The 13025-nt window shown below is 37.6% G+C and overlaps 1 pseudogene across 1 annotated transcript; it reads right to left on the bottom strand.

Annotated features, from left to right (window-relative positions):
- Positions 1 to 489: 489 nt before the first annotated feature.
- On the bottom strand, positions 490 to 918 carry LOC308239860 (mitochondrial import receptor subunit TOM22 homolog; annotated as a pseudogene). Its single transcript has one exon. The product of its transcript is annotated as a mitochondrial import receptor subunit TOM22 homolog (transcript).
- Positions 919 to 13025: the final 12107 nt, after the last annotated feature.

Here is a 13025-nt window from a genome sequence, read left to right as displayed (position 1 = left end):
ACTGTTTGACATTGAAACTGGGACTCAAAAGAACTGTTGGCCCAGAAAGAAACTCACTACAGACTGATTCATTTGCCTCTCAGCATAACCATTATTGCTTGTCTCATTTTCGGTTCTTATAAGTGTATTTCTAGTATCACATGATCTCACTCATCTGGGGGAAATAATGAACAACATAAACTGATTAACAAAAACAGACCCGGAGACACGGAAGCATCGATCAGACTGTCAAACCTCAGAGGGAAGGTAGGAGAGGGGGGGGAGAGATCAACCAAAGGACTTGTATGCATGCATGTAAGCCTAACCAGTGGTCACCGACAACAGGGAGGTGGGGGCATGCGTGGGAGGGGTTTGGGATGGGAATGGGGGGATGAGGACAAATATGTGATACCTTAATCAATAAAGAAATTTTAAAAAAATCAGCAGTTCAAATAGTATTGAATTTTCAAACTTCTTCCACCAAGACAGGTCAAATATAGCAGTGACGATCTAGATCTTTCCAGGAAGTGAAGGTAGAGCCCCTGGCATTCCTCCTTACAGCCCTGTGTTAGACCCTAAGAGTATCTGCCCCTGCTACAGTTGCTGCTGTTGCTCCATTTGCAACTTCTCAGTCGCAAAGACAACAGGAAGAACCAGGATCATGAAGGAAGTTGTCCCAACCTACAAGGCTGCCCTGGAAAACGTGTACATTTTTTTGAGTCATAAAGAGGGAGAGATCAAAAGTGGCTCCGGCCGTGGACCCGATCCTCTCCGGAAACTTCTCCGTCAGACCCCAGAGTCTCTCAGAGAGGGTCTCATCTGGCTCGTTGTAGTCATCCTCTCCAGCTCATCCTCAGTCTTCTCCGCATAGCCTTTCTGAAGCAATTTGTCCGGGGGCAGGGGAGCACCTGGACCGAGGGCAGCAACGATGGCGGCCATGGCTGTAGGGGTGGGGGGAGGGAGGAAGGTCAACATGCATTTTAATGTGTGTCCTTTGAAATTCAGACTAATTTGCTAGTAGTTTTACTTCTCTCAAAATAGCTCTTTCCAGCATGATGCAGTAGAAAAAAGAATGAATGGTGTGAGCATCAGCAAAATTTTGCTCTAATTCCAGATCCTTCATTAACTGTGTGATCTTAGGCATATCATATATATTATTTAGGTCTTAAAAAATAAACCACATGATCTCACTCATTTGTGGAATATAATGAACAACATAAACCGATGAACAAAAACAGATCCAGAGACAGAGAAGCATCGATCAGAGTGTCAAACCACAGAGGGAAGGCAGGGGAGGATAGGGGGAGGGGGAGAGATCAACCAAAGGAGTTGTATGCATGCATATAAGCATAACCAATGGACACGGACAACAGGGGGATGAGGGCACAAGGGGGGGCAATGAGGGGATAAAGACGCATATGTTATACCTTAATCAATAAAGAATAAAATAATAATAAAAAAAATAAAAAAACAAGCCCTAGCCGGTTTGGCTCAGTGGATAGAGTGTTGGCCTGAAGATTGAAAGTTCCCGGGTTCGATTCTAATCAAGGGCACATGCCTGGGTTGCGGCTCGATCCCCAGTATGGGGCATGCAGGAGGCAGCCAATCAATGATTCTCTTTCATTATTAATGTTTCTATCTCTTTTCCTTCTCCCTTCCTCTCTGAAATTAACAAAAATATATATTAAATAAATAAACCTATATAATGAATGTACTCCTTCTAGTTCTAAAATGTTTTTACTGTAATCTACTTCAATCCCCTTTCTCAGTTTCAGTTTTCAATATCCATTCAGTTGAAGATGCAAGCCTCTCATTTCTGTTACCTCCTTTATTTATTTTATTTTGGTCAATGGGAGGAAAAAGAGACATATGTAATACTTTCTACAATAAAGAATTTAAATAAAAACATTTTTAGAGAGGAAGGAAGAGAGAGGTAGAGAGAGAATCATCAACAATCGGCTGTCTCCTGCATGCCCCAAATGGGGAATGGAACCCATAACCTGGTTATGTGCCCTGACTGGAGTTCAAACCCGCAAGCTCTCGGTGCACAGGATGATGCCCAACAAAGCTGAACCACATTGGCCAGGGCTGTTACCTCCTTTAAAACATGAGCATTCATCCAACATTTCCTTACCCGCCCTACTACATTTTCCTCTCAATTCTCCTTCATTTTCCTCATTTTCTAGCTGCTAGGGTACTTTGTGGAGCCCCTGATCCTTGTAGGCAAGTTCCACTTTATTTTAAAACCTGTTTATCAGCTCCAAAAATTCTGGTATCACATGAGAGCATAAGTTTCTCTCCTGTCCTCCTCACTGGAGCTTTTACTTATGGACTCATTCAGTGCATGTGGTTTCCTCAGTGCCCAGCTGCTGCACCACGGAGAGCTTCTCCAGAGTTTGGCTGCACAGGCTGTCTCCCAAGTATCTAGTTCCTGCAGCAAGGATGGCTTCTCCAATGTTCAGCTCCAACAACTTCCCTTGACTTCTTCCCCCTTGGGCATTTTTCTAGCGGATACTTCCACATGATTAGCTTTTCTAGATACACTAGAGCAGTGGTCGGCAAACTCATTAGTCAACAGAGCCAAATATCAACAGTACAATGATTGAAATTTCTTTTGAGAGCCAAATTTTTTAAACTTAAACTTCTTCTAATGCCACTTCTTCAAAATAGACTCGCCCAGGCCATGGTATTTTGTGGAAGAGCCACACTCACGGGGCCAAAGAGCCGCATGTGGCTCGTGAGCCGCAGTTTGCTGACCACGGCACTAGAGGATATTTTTTTTCTGTTGATCCCTTGTGGGCAAATTCCTACCAAGTTCCACCAGCACGACAACCACAGTGACTTCTCTTTCATAATAGTGCCTACTCAAAGAAGGTCTGGATCTTTCCCCTGGGCAGAGTGTGAGGTGGGAACTCTCTTCTTTGAGTGCTCTCTCAGCCCTAGGAGTAGTAGCTATTATTTACTTATACTATTCTTATGTTATTTAAAAGTTTTATTTTTCTCCACATCTCACAAGCACTTGTTGTTTGTTGATTTATTAATGGTAGCCATTCTGACAGGTGTGAGGTGGTACCTCAATGTCATTTTTATTTTCATCTCTCTGATAAATTAGTGACCTTGAGCATTTTTTCATGTCTCTTGGCCATTTGTATGTCCTATTTGGAGAAGTATCTATTCAGTTTCTCTACCCATTTTTTAATTGGATCATGTGTGTTCCTTTTGTTGACTTGTATATGAGTTCCTTATATATTTTGGAGATTAACACCTTATCAGATGTACCATTGGCAAATATGTTCACGTTTCATTTTGATGCTTCTTTTGCTGTGCAGAAGCTTTTTATTTTGATGTAGTCCAATTTGTTTATTTTTTTGTTTGTCTCTCTTGCCCTAGGCATTGTTAGCAGTAAAAATTCTGCTACGTGAGATGTCTGATATTTTGCAGCCTATATTTTCTTCTAGTATTTTTATGGTTTCCCAACTTACACTGACTTATATCCATATATGCATAGCCCATGGACAGACAATAGTGCAGGGTGGGTCGGGGGAGGGGAGGAGAGCTGGTAAAGGGGGTCAGTGGGACATCTGTAATATGTTCAACTATAAATATGAATTTTTAAAAAGCCTTCTGATTTCTTATTAGCTAATACCTTGTTATTCTTATTCACTATTATGGTCAATAACTCTGTCTCAAACTTTTCCTATTCAAGTTACTGTGTGGTTTCTTTCTCCTAATTGGGCCCAGACTGATACAGATGATTCTATTTTTTTTATAGCTTAATTCACTTCTTAATTATTTGCAACCAGACTTCTATTACTACTGATACAAAAATGTTGTAAAATCCAACCACATTTCTCCATATTGCCTTTTTGCTTCTTGATGTAGAAAATTCTTGAAACTTATACCCAGGCTTCCGTGATATTATATTATTCAAGGTGTCTCCCTAAATATCTTATTGTTCCTATGCATTGCCTTTATTAACTCTAATTTCTCTTCATACTTAACTGGACTACCAAAGTCTGAGTATTTAGACTTTACCTACTTTATGTTTATTTTTCTTCTTTAGATAACTCATATTCTTATAACTTCAGTTATCAACTCTTATCAAATTACTTCCAATCTATATATGTAGTCTTCTGATTTCTATGAACTTTATTTTTTCCTTTTTAATTAAATTTATTGGGGTGACATTGGTTACTATGTTCTTATATGCTTCAGATATTGGTTTCTATGTTACAAGATCTGAATATTGCACTGTGTGCCCACCAACCAAAGTCAAATATTCTCCTGTCACCATATATTAGGACCCCCTATACTTCCCATACCCAACCCTCTGGCAACCACCACACTGCTATTTGTGCTGCTATGAACATAGGGGTGCATATACCTTTTCTGATTGGTGTTTCTAGTTTCTTGGGATATATTACTAGAAGTGGGATTACTGGGTCAAATGGGAGTTCCATTTTTAATTTATTGAGGAAACTCCATACTGTTTTCCACAGTGGCTGAACCAGTCTGCATTCCCACCAACAGTGCATGAGGGTTCCTTTTTATACACAAGCTAGCCAGCACTTATTGTTTGTTGATTTGATGATGATAGCTATTCTGACAGTGTGAGATGGTATCTTATTGTTCTTTTGATTTGCATCTCTCAGATGATTAGTGACTTGGAGCATGTTTTCATATGTCTCTTGGCCTTCTGTATGTCCTCTTTCCAAAAGTGTCTATTTAGTTCCTTTGTTTATTTTTTTGGATTGGATTGTTTATCTTCCTTTTGTTAAGTTGTATGAGTTCCCTGCAAATTTTGGAGATTAAACTCTTATCAGGGATAACATTGGCAAATATGTTCTCCCATGTAGTGATCTTTTTTACTGTTTTGTTGATGGTTTCTTTTGCTGTGCAGAAGCCTTTTATTTTGATGAAGTCCCATTTGTTTATTTTCTCTTTAGTTTCCATTGCCCTAGGAGCTGTATCAGTAAAGATATTGTTAAGACAAATGTCTGGTATTTTGGTGCCTATGGCTTCTTCTAAGATTTTTATTTTTTCCCACGTTACGTTTAAGTCCTTTATCCATTTTGAGTTTATTTTTGTGTATGGTTTAAGTTGGTGGTATAGTTTCTTTTTTGTTTTTTGCATGTATCTGTCTAATTTTCCCAAAACCATTTATTGAAGAGACTGTTTCAACTCCATTGTATGCTCTTGACTCCTTTGTCAGATATTGAGCATAATGGCTTGTGTCAATTTCTGGGTTCTCTGTTTTGGTCCCACTGGTCTATATGTCTGTTTTTGCGACAGTACCAGGCAGTTTTGAGAACACTGGCTTTGTAGTATAGCTTGATATCTGGTATTGTGATTCCTCCCACATTGTTCTTTTTTCTCAAGATTGCTGAAGCTATTCAGGGTCTTCTTCTTTTTTCATTCCAGATGAATTTTGGGGGAGTTTGTTCTAGGTCTGTGAAATATTCAGTTGGTATCTTAATGGGGATTGCATTGAATCTATAGATTGCTTGGGTAGTATGGACATTTTAATGATGTAAATTCTCCAAAACATGAACACTGTATATTCTTCCATTTATGTCTTCCTCTATCTCTTTTTTCAATGTCCTATAGTTTTCTGAGTATAGGTCTTTTACCTCCATAGTTAAGTTTATTCCTAGGTATCTTAATTTTTTTGGTGCAATGGTAAATGGGATTTTTTTTTTCTGTTTTAGTTTCTCTTTCTGTGAGTTTATTATTGGTGTATAAGAAAGCCATAGATTTCTGGGTGTTAATTTTGTATCATGCTACATTGACAAATTCATTTATTAATTCTAATAGTTTTTTGATGGAGTCTTTGGGGTTTTCTATGTACAGTATCATGTCATCTGCAAATAATGACAATTTTATTTCTTCTTTTTCCAATTTGGATGCCTTTTATTTCTTCTTGTTGTCTGATCGCTATGGCTAGCATTTCCAGTACTATGTTGAACAGGGGTGGTAAAGGTGGGCATCCCTGTCTTGTTCCTGTTCTTATGGGAAATGGTTTTAGTTTTTGCCCATTAAGTATGATGTTGGCTGTGGGTTTGTTATACATGGCCTTTATCATGTTGAGATATGCTCCCTCTATTCCCACTGCATGAGAGATTTTATCAAAAATGGGTGTTGAATTTTGTCAAATGCTTTTTCTGTGTCTATTGATATGTGATTTTTGTCTTCCAATTTGTTTATGTGATATATCATGTTTATTGATTTGTGAATATTGTACCAGCCTTGCATCCCTGTAATAAATCCCACTTAATCATGGTGTATGATCTTTTTAATATATTGCTGGGTGTGATTTGCAAATATTTTGTTTAGGTTTTTAGCATCTATGTTCATCAGGGATATTGGCCAGTAATTCTCTTTCTTTGTAGTGTCTTTATCTGGTTTTGGAATTAGGATAATGCTGGTCTCATAAAAAGAGTTTGGAAGTGTTCCTTCCTCTTGGATTTTCTGAAATAGTTTGAGTATAGTTGTTAGTTTTTCTTTGAATGTGTGGTAAAACTTCCAGTGAAGGTGTCCGGACCTGGGCTTTTGTTTGGTGGGAGTTTTTTGATTATTGATTCTACTTCATCAGTTGTTATTGTCCTATTCAAGTTTTTTTATTCTTCTTGATTCAGTTTTGGGAGATTGTATTTTTCTAGAAATTTGTCTATTTCATCCTCATTGTCCAGCTTGTTGGCATATAGTTGTTCATAGTATTTTCTTACAATCCTTTGTATTTCTGTGGTGTCAGTGGTTACTTTTCCACTTTCATTTCTGACTTTATTTATTTGGGTCCTCTCTCTTTGTTTCTTGATGAGTCTGGCTAATGGTTTATCAAGTTTGTTTATCCTTTCTAAGAACCAGCTCTTGGTTTCATGGATTTTTTTTTTTTTTAGTCTCTATGTTATTTATTTCTGCTGTAATTGTTATTATTTCCTTGCTTCTGCTTACCTATGCTTTTCTTGTTTTTCTCTTTCTAGGTCTTTAAGTTGTAGGATTAAATAGTTTATTGCTGATTTTTCTCGTTTTTTGTTTGTTTTTGTTTTTGTTTTTGTTTTTGAGGTATGCCTGTAGTACTATCAACTTACCTCTCCAGACTGTTTTTGCTGTGTCCCAGAGATTTTGGGTTGTTGTATGTTCATTTGGCTTGTTTCTAGGAAGTATTTGATTTCTTTCTTGATCTCATTGGTAACCCATTCATTGTTTAATAACATGCTATTTAGCCTCCATGTATTTGAATGTTTTTGGGTGTTTCTACTGTAGTTGATTACTAATTTCATTCCACTGTGATCTGAGAAGATGCTTAATATGATTTCAATCTTCTTGAACTTGTAGAGACTTGTTTTGTGTCATAACATGTGGTCTATCTTTGCAAATGATCCATGTGAACTTGAGAAGAAAGTATATTCTGCTTTGTTGGGGTGAAATGTTCTATAAGTGTCAATTAAATACATCTGATCCATTGTGTCCTTTAGAGTCTCTGTTTCCTTGTTAAGTTTTAGCCTGGAAGATCCATCCAGTGAAGTCAGCAGGCTGTTAAAATTCCCCGCTAGACTGTATTGTTGTCAATCTCTTCATTAAAGTCCTCTAGAAGTTTTTGTATATATTTAGGTGCTTCTATATTGGATGCATATATGTTTTCCATGGTTATATTCTCTTATTGGATCAATCCCTTTAGTATTATGTAGTGATCTTTGTTGTCTCTTGTGATGGCCTTCATTTTAAAGTCTCTATTGTCAGATATGAATATTGCTACTCCAGCTTTTTTTTCTTTCCATTTGTATGGAAAAATTTTTCCCATCCATTCACTCTCATCCTGTGTGTCTTTTGTTTTAAGATGGGTCTCTTGTAGACAGCGTATAGTTGGATCATGTTTTTGTATACATTCAGCTACCCTATGCCTTTTGATTGGAGCATTTAAATTTAATTTTATTATTTATAGGTACTTATTTATTGCCATTTTAATTCTGTATGCCTAGGTTTCTTTCTGTGTTTCTTCTTCTCATATCAGCAAACCCTTTAGCATTTCTTGTAATGCCAGTTTGGTGGTGATATACTCCTTTAGACTTTTTTTTTTTGGTCTGGGAAGCTCTTTATTTGACTGTCTATTTTGAATGATAGCCTTGCTGGATATAGTAATCTTGGTCTCAGACTCTTGCTTTCCATTACCTTGAGTACTTCATGCCATTCCCTTCTGGCCTGTAGAGTTTCTGATGAGAAATCTGGTGTCAACCTTATGGGAGCTCTTTTGTAGGTAACAGTTTTCTTTTTTCTTGCTGCCTTTAAGATTCCCTCTTTGTCTTTATTTTTTGGCATTTTAATTATGATGTGTCTGGGTATGGGCCTGCTTGGGTTCTTCTTGTTTGGGGTTCTCTGTGCCTTCTGAACTTGTGTGACTTTCTCCTTTATCAGGTTAGGGAAGTTTTCTACCGTTATTTCTTCGAACACCTTCTCTATGCCTTTCTCCCTTTCTGTCTCCTCTGGCACACCTGATATTCTAATATTGTTACATTTCACATTGGCCTACAGCTCCCTTAAGCTGTCCTTCTGTTTTTCAATTGTTTTTTCTTTTGGTTCTCTGATTGAGTAATATTTTCAACTCTGCCTTCTAATTCACTGATTCGACCCTCAGATTCCCCTAATCTGCTCTGTATTGTGTATTCCTTCCAATGTGTTCTTTATTTGTGTTATATCATTCTTCATCTCACACTGTCCTTTTTTCATAGTTACTATATCTTTTTTTATGCTGTTGAACATCTTTACCATCATTACTCTGAACTCTGTTACAGATGAAATTCTTATCCCTGCTTCATTTATCTCTTCTTCTAGAGAATTCTCTAGTTCTTTCATTTGGGGGTTGTTTCTTTGTCTCCTCATTTGGGCTTTCTCTTTGGGTTTGTGACTATGTATTAGGTAGATCCTCTACAACTCTGAATATCTAGTGCAGGACAGTGTTAAAGGCTGTTTCTGACAAATTAGATCAGGCAGAGACTCAAAGCCTACAGAGACTGCCTCTGCTTACAGACTGATAAGATTCAGACTTGAATTGCTCCCCAGGCAATTGTCCTCGGGTGTGGTGAGAGTTATTTTCTACAGGGTGGGGCAGTTGCTTCTGCCTGAAGCTAATTGTTATTTTTAATCTCTTAAGTGGCCGCAGGGCAAGGTGTTTTCCAATAGGGTGTGTCAACTGTCTTCCCCCCAGGCAAGGTAAATGTCTATGTGGGAAAGATGTCCTCCTGTTTGAGGGAATGACTCAGCCCAGGGAACTTGGGGTGTCTGCCTTCTGAGCTCTTTCCCCTGAGTCCCAGTCCTGGCTTCTGCCCTCACAGCTCCAGTCCATTTCACCCTCCCTCTGCCAGAGCACAAGGTGGATGGCTCCACAGGGAATTTTGTGCATTGTCCCTTTAAGAGGGTGCCTGAATTTTCAGCTGTTACTACCTGGCAGACAGCACCCCGCTGCTTTTCACAGCCAGATGCTATGTGGGTACCCTCCTCAATTTTGGTGCTCTCTGCTGGGGGGCCCAGCTTGGGGATTAGATCCCAGATTTCTCAGTGGCACCCCCAACAGTTGAGATATCTCTCCTGGACTTCAGTTGCTGTCTGTGAGCACCCAGCCAGCCTTTTCTTGCCTCCGCCCTTCCTACTTTTCTCTATGCAGTCCCCAGTTTTGGTCTTCAAGTATTAGGGTTCTCTCCTGGGAGTTTTCCTTGATTATTCAGGAAGTTCTCCTGTATTTTAGTTGTAATACCTGTTTGTTCCTGGGAGCATGTTTGTGCAGCATCCACTTACTCTGCTGCTATTTTTAATCCTTTCTTGTCAGTTTCTTTTGCTGTGCAGAAGATTTTTAGTTTTATATAGCCCCATTCATTTATTTTTGCATTTATTTCCCTTGCTTTTGGGGTCAAGTTCATAAAATGTACTCTATGACCAAGGTCCATACGTTTTGGTACCTATATTTTCTTCTATGTAACTTATTATTTCAGGTCTTATATTTAGGTCTTTGATCCATTTTGAATTAATTTTTGTATGTGGGGACAAACTGTAATCCAGTTTCATTTGTTTGCATGTGGCTTTCCAGTTTTCCCAGCACCATTCATTGAAGAGACTATTTTTACTCCACTGTGTGTTTCTGGCTCCTTTGTTAAAAATTATCTGTCCATATATGTGTAGTTTTATAGCTGGGCTCTCTATTCTGTTGCATTGAAGTGTGTGTCTGTTACTCTGCCAATACCATGTTGTTTTGATTATTGTAGCTCTGTGGTATAATTTGAACTCAGATAGCTGATACCTCCAATTTCTTTCATTTTTTTCCCCTCAGGATTTCTTTGGCAGTTTGTGGTCTTTTGTGGTTCCATACCAATCTGATGATTTCTTGTTCTATTTCTTTAAAAAATGACATTGAAGTTTTGATGGGGATTGCATTAAATCTGTATATTGCTTTGGGTAATATGGCCATTTTACCTATCTTGATTCTTCCAATCCATGATCAGGGGATATTTTTTTCATTCTGTTATGTCTTTTTCAATCTCTTTTCATAATCCCTTGAAGTTTTCAGTATATAGGTCTTACATGTTCTTTCTTAAGTTTATTCCTAGGTATTTTGTTCTTTTGGTTGCAATTGCAAAAGGAATTGTGTGGGGTTTTTTTTCCATTTCTTTTTCTGAAGTTCTGTTGTTAGTATACTGAAAGGCAATGGATTTTGCACATTGATTTTGTATCCTGTAACTTCACTGTATTTGTTTATTGTTACTAATAGTTTTTTTGTGGAGTCTTTAGGGTTTTTCTATATACAGAATACGTTGTTTACAAAAAGTGATAATATTACTTCTTCCTTCCCTATTTGAATGCCTTTTATTTATTTTTCTTGCCTTACTGCTATGGCTAGGACTTCCATCACTATGTTGAATACAACTGGTGAGAGTGGACATCCTTGTCTTGTTCCTGATCATAGAAGAAAAGCTTTCAGTTTTTCACCATTGAGTATGATATTAGCTGAGCATTTATCATAGGTGGCCTTTGTTATGTTGAGGTACTTTCCTTATATTCCTATTTTATTGAGTGTTTTAATCATAAATGAATGTTGTATCTTATCAAATGCTTTTTCTGCAGGTATAGGTAAGATCATATGGTTTTTATCCTTTCTTTTGTTAATGTAATTTGTGCTGTATTACATTGATTGATTGCATACTTTGAACCATCCTTGTGCTCCTGGAATGAACTCCACTTGATCGTGATGTATTAGTTTTTGGATGTACTGTTGTAATTGAGTTGCTAGTATTTTGTTTAGGATATTTGCATATGTATTCATCAGAGATATTGGTCTGTAGTTTTCTTTTTTGTGTTATTCTTGCTAGGTTTTAATATCAGGATTATATTGGCCTCATAAAATGTAGAAAGTATTGCCTCTTATTCAGTTTTTTGGCAAGAGTTCGAGAAGGATAGGGTTTAAATCTTCTTTGAACATTTGGCAGAATTCACTGGTGAGCTATCTGGTCCTGAGCTTTTATTATTCTGGAGATTTTTGATGGCTGTTTCAATTTCTTCACTGCATATCATTCTGTTTAGATCTTCCAGTTCTTCATGCTTTAGTCTCAGAAAGTTATATATTTCTAGGAACTTATCCATTTCTTCTAGGTTATTGAATTTCGTGGCATATACTCCCTCATAACAATCTAGTGTGATTCTTTGTATTCCTGTGATTTCTGTAGTGACTTTTCCTCTCTCATTTCTGATTTTATTTATATGGGAATTTTCTTCTTCTTCTTTTTTTAAAAGAATTAAAGTTTTATTTTGAGGAAAAAATAAGACTAATATGTAATCAAAGAGTAGTAGATCAAAAGAACTTAGAAACTTTTAATTTAGTTAATTCAAGTAAATAGTTTTTAGACCTATAATTGTCATATACTCTATTAGGAATGACTGATAATATCCATTGTAATTATTGCAAAATGATTTTTCAAAAACTATCAAATTGGTTAATAACCACTAATACATCCATTAAAATATCCATACCTTTAAAATTTTCAGAATATCCCATATAATAAAAGCCTAATATGCAAATTGTCCCCTCAGGCGGTCGTTTGACCAAGAGTTTGACCTGGAGACCAGGAATTCGACTGTTTGCTATGATGTGCACTGACCACCAGGGGGTGGCACGGAACATGTTGGGCGTTGGCGGTGCTGGCAGCAGGCAGCAGTGGAGTCACTGCCGGCCCGGATGGGCCCTGATGAGAGCAGGACCACAGTGGGATGGTGGAGCAGGTGAGCAGGTGGTGCCAGGCCAAGGTGGGGTACCAGCCAGGACAGTGGGGCTGCGAGGCTGGGGGCGCCAGCTAGGGCTGCAAGGCTCTGGGAGTGAGCTGGGGCCCGCTCTCCACAGGCCACCCTGAGGGACCCCACCCGTGCATGAATTCGTATACTGGACTCTAGTAAAACAATATTTGTGAGTATAAATTATGAAAAACATATTTTAACTGATGCACATTTTAATAAAAATGTTGAAATGTTCTTATGAAAAAGAAAGCATTAAGATAATGATTATGGTTAAATTCATACTGTAAATATTTCAAAATCAGAAAACTTTGAACTTAATTTTATTAAATACTATTTTACCCCAGTATCTAAGGGTACCTCTTGAGCTTGAAATTCAAGGATAGTCTATTCTTTAAAATGTGTGCAGTTTGCTATTAGAAGCTTCAATTACCATTGGTTGATTTACTTATCCACTAACTTGAAACTGAGTTAGGTGCTGATATGTCTTTAAAATTTCAGTGGATAAATTCTCTGTTTCCAATATAGAAATGTGATCCAGGAGGAATAGATCCATTTTTTCCAAGCTAACATGATTTTTGGAGAGTGTATCCTGTTTTGTCAAACAGCAAGACTTTCTTTAAAAAGCCAATGATAGTTGCTCTTTCTACTCACTTCAAATCTGCTCTATTCAAGTTTACATAGTTTATGCAGTGCTATTGTAATATCCAGCTGCCTTGTAAGTCCATATATTTCAGCAATATAAGGAAATTTTCAGAGTACTATAAATTATTAAA

Source organism: Plecotus auritus (assembly GCF_963455305.1).
Source record: "Plecotus auritus genome assembly, chromosome: X".
In the NCBI taxonomy this organism is placed as follows: Eukaryota; Metazoa; Chordata; class Mammalia; order Chiroptera; family Vespertilionidae; genus Plecotus; species Plecotus auritus.
This window is presented reverse-complemented; position numbering and strand designations above follow the sequence as displayed.